The sequence below is a fragment of the Lipotes vexillifer genome, unplaced genomic scaffold (genome assembly GCF_000442215.2).
Source record: "Lipotes vexillifer unplaced genomic scaffold, Lipotes_vexillifer_v1.1 scaffold285, whole genome shotgun sequence".
Classification (NCBI taxonomy): domain Eukaryota; kingdom Metazoa; phylum Chordata; class Mammalia; order Artiodactyla; family Lipotidae; genus Lipotes; species Lipotes vexillifer.
Window position 1 is genome coordinate 1,078,711 of NW_006788807.1, and position 4,638 is coordinate 1,083,348.

Sequence of the window (4,638 nt, forward strand, 5' to 3'; positions counted from 1 at the left end):
AGTGAGAAGGGCTCAGACCACAGTTCTGTGCCTCGAATAAAATGGATTAAGGGACTGTGAAGCCTGTGAGGGGCCCAGGCCAGGCACCCAGAAGAGGCATCAAGTCTGAAAAGATGTTTCTGTCAGTCTGCCAGGTCAGGCCGATGACCCTCCTACAACCAGTCTCAGGGGACGAAGGCGTCCATCCTTTGGAAGAGGAGGCCATGTTGGGATAGGTGCAGACCCCCAGAGCCGAGACTCTGGAACACGTTGCAGGGGAGGTCGGAGGGCAGAGAAATGGCTAAAGTCGCTCCCCGTGCTCTTGTAAAGAAGCCACCGCCCAGCTGGCCTGGAACACAAGTGCAACCAAACACTGCATCCGACTGCCCTTTGCCCCAGCTGCTGGGAAGCTTATCTCCAGCTTCCCGGAGAGAGAAACTGCGAGATTAACCAGGGGGTGTGCCAGGGGCCTGGTGTGGGTGCCAAGGACCCGGGACTTTGCCTTTGGAAGGCTTGGTCCTCTGTACTTTTCCTCCCTTTGTTTCTTCGCTCATCTTATATTATTAAGCATTGCAGCCTGCTGGGGGGCTCTCCCCACCCCCAGAGGCCGTGGCAGGAGTGTGTCTGCAGGTGGCCACGGTGATGCTGGCAGCACAGAGGCAGCAGTCACGGGGGTGGCCCCAGCAAGAACACCCCACCGCCAGCCAAGGGAGAGGGAGACCCCTGGCCACGAGCCGTGACACAGGTGGGCCCTGGGTCATCTGCTGGTTGACTCAAAAAGCAGTAAAAATAGTTACAGAACAGAAATCGCCTTGTTGCATTTTTTTCCTGGTTATTAAAAAATGCAGGGTTTTTTTTTATTCTGAAAATTTATAAGAAAGAAAATAAGTATTCCCCCCTCATTGCCAATTGCCTTTTAATCCAGTCATTTTAAAAGGTGACTTGAAAAATTTTAATTACACAGATTACCTGGGAGTACTTTCCCTTATTTAAAAACAACAAAACAAAACAGAAGATTTCAACTTCACTCCCCTGCAGTTCTTTGCCCCTCACCAAAATGAAACCCTATCCTTGGTTTGAAATGTGTCCTTCCAGAGTTTGTACATTTACACACCACCCCCACACACACACGATTGATCTATCAATAGATATAGTTTTGTATTCCTGTGATTTTTAAAACCATGGCTAGCATCGTATTCCGTCATCAGCATGCTCCCCTGTGCCAAGAAGCCATCCAGATCCTTGTCCCATCACTTCTCTTGGTTCTCTGCTCAGATGTCACCTCCTCTGTGAAGCCTCTCCTGACCACCCTGTCTAAAGTTACCACACAACCCCAGCTTTCCGATTCCCTCTGCTTTTTAATTTTTTTCCATCTTAATAGTATTTAATTCTGTGGAAAAAAATTTTTATGACATTCCTTTTATAAAATGGGGGAACTCTGTACAAGCAAGCATGATCAAACATCTGTGAGAGCTGGTTAATACCAATCTTATTGTCTCGAAGTCTCTCTAGTAGTGTTCAAGAAATTATGTTTACGGTGCATCTGAAGGGCAAAAGTACTGGAGAGGCAAGAAAGGACTCAGGTAAAAAGCTTCAGAGGATTGCAGGGGGTGTTGTAGGGGGATTTGTGGGGGCGGGTGTAGGAGGGATTGCAGGGGGGTTGTAGGAGGGATTGCAGGGGGATTGTAGGAGGGATTGCAGGGTGGATTGCAGGGGTGTTGTAGGAGGGACTGCAGGGGGAATTGCAGGGGGATTGCAGGGTGGATTGCAGGGGGTTGTAGGAGGGATTGCAGGGGGGTTGCAAGGGGGATTGCAGGGGAATTGCAGGGTGGATTGTAGGGGGGATTGCAGGGGGATTGTAGGGGGGATTGCAGGGGGATGTAACTTGCTGCTTAAAAAAACTATGTTGAGGGCTTCCCTGGTGGCGCAGTGGTTGAGAGTCCGCCTGCCGATGCAGGGGACGCGGGTTCGTGCCCTGGTCTGGGAAGATCCCGCAGGCCGCGGAGCGGCTGGGCCCGTGAGCCACGGCCGCTGAGCCTGCGCCTCCGGAGCCTGTGCTCCACAACGGGAGAGACCACAACAGTAAAAAAAAAAAAAAAACTATGTTGAGCTCTAGAGCATCTCCATTCCCTAACACACCTTCCAAACCGTTCATTGGGGTAGTTTTACCCATGCTTAAAGGCTCATATTATATTCAGTTTGGGGGCTTTTATAAATTCAGAAATAAATATAAAGAGAGTATGGAAGGCTTCTGAGTAGGGCTATAAGAGACTCAATACTGCTAAATAAGTCCCCAAACAAAAATGTTTGGTTCACCCCACCCCAAAACCTATGTGTAATAGGAGAAAATGCAGAGCAAGAAGCAACGGTTCCCTCTGCTTTATTCTTCTCCATAGCACCCATCACCCAATCTGACACAGGGCATTTTTCACTTGTTTATCTTACTTACTTTCAGTTTTCCCCCATCTAACTATAAGCTCCACAAGAACAAGGATTTTTATATATATTTTCACATCTGTATTCTCAGTGCAGAAGAGTGTTGGCACATAGTAGGTTGTGAATAGATATCTGTTGAATAAATGAATGAATCAGATTCCAAACAGTTGGTGGGGAGACACTGGCAGCAGGCATCTCATGAGCAGGGGCACCAGAGCCACAAACTAAGGTCAGCAGAATGAGAATGGGGAGGAATCAGGGTCCACCAACCAGCCCTGACCTGCCTATCTCTAGACCCCATCATATTTGCTTAAGCTATTGGCGTGTGCCTGCTATGTGCCTCTGAATGTGATTGTAGGTGGCCCAGAGGGTGGAAAGAGAAGAGGACTTAGGATAGAACCTGCGGACCCCCACTAATTCAAGGATGTGAATTTGAAGAGGATCCCTTCAAGAGGCTAAGAAGGAGTAACGAAGTGGAAAACCCGGAAGCAAGTGGAATCTTGGAGCTAAGAAAAATGCTTCAAGAAAGGGCATGTGTGACATGGAAGCAATCTAAGTGTCCATCGACAGATGAATGAATAAAGAAGATGTGGTACATATATACAATGGAATATTACTCAGCCATAAAAAAGAATGAAATAATGCCATCTGCAGCTACATGGGTGGACCTAGAGTAAGTCAGACAGAGAAAGACAAAAATCATATGATATTGTTTATATGTGGAATCTAAAAAAAGGCTACAAATGAACTTATCTACAGATGTAGAAAACAAACTTCTGGTTACCAGGTGGTTAAGGGAAGGAAGGGATAAATTGGGAGATCAGGATTGACACAAACACACCACTATATATAAAATCAATAACTAATAATGACCTACTGTATAGCACAGGGAACTCTACTCAATACTCTGTAATGGGCTATATGGGGAAAGAATCTAAAAAAGAGTGAATATATGTATACATAAAACTGAATCACTTTGCTGTATACCTGAAACTAACACAACATTGTAAATCAACTATACTCCAAAAAAATTTTTAAAGAAGAAAAAAAAAAAGAAAAGAAAGGGCATGTGGTAAACAGACTCAAATGTTGGTGAGGAGACCTGGGAAGGGAAAAGGGGTGTTGGACTAGGAACTCCAGGTGGAAGTTCAGAGTATCTTTTGTTGATTCCTGTTTTCTCTGTAAAGCAGCAGGCATGACCATCCATGGTGGTTAATTTTATGGGTCAATGTGGCTCGGCTGCGGTGCCCAGTGTCTTGGTCAAACACTCCTTGAGGAGTTGACTGCTCTCCCTAATGTGGATGGGCTGTGTCCAATCAACTAAAGGCTGTAACATCAAAAACTGAGGTTTCCTGGAGAGGGCTTTCACCTCAAGGCTGTAACAGTAGAAATCCTGCCTGAATTGCCAGCCTGCTGACCTGCCCTGATGGATTTCAGACTCGAAGCTGCAAATCAACTCTTACCTGAATGCCAGCCCACTCTATGGATTTCAGGCTTACCAGCCCCAACAATGGCATAAGCCAGTTCCTTACTCTCAATTCATCTCTCTCTCTCTCGCTCTCTCGCTCCCGCTCTCACTCTCAATATATATATAATATTAGTTCTGTTTCTCTGGAAAGCCCAAACTGATACAGCATCCATTGAGAACATGTTCAGACATTTGTCCCATTATTTTCTTAGGCTGAATTCCTGTAAGTAAAGTTGCTAGGTCGAAATTCCTGAGCTATCCAAAGAAATATGCAGTATGTTGTCAGTTTGCCTTCTAGAAATATTACATTCCTAGGAATAGTGTATGGCTGTCCAGGTCCTGGACCCACATCAGTGGTAGGTAGGTACTTAATGATCTTTTTAACCTTCACCAATTAGCTGGGACCTAGAGTAAGTCAGACAGAGAAAGACAAAAATCATATGATATTGTTTATATGTGGAATCTAAAAAAAGGCTACAAATGAACTTATCTACAGATGTAGAAAACAAACTTCTGGTTACCAGGTGGTTAAGGGAAGGAAGGGATAAATTGGGAGATCAGGATTGACACAAACACACCACTATATATAAAATCAATAACTAATAATGACCTACTGTATAGCACAGGGAACTCTACTCAATACTCTGTAATGAGCTATATGGGGAAAGAATCTATTTTATATTTGCAGTATTTGATGAATAATGAGCTTGAACATCTTTTCATGTTTTTTGACCATGCACCTTCCTCCTTAACAT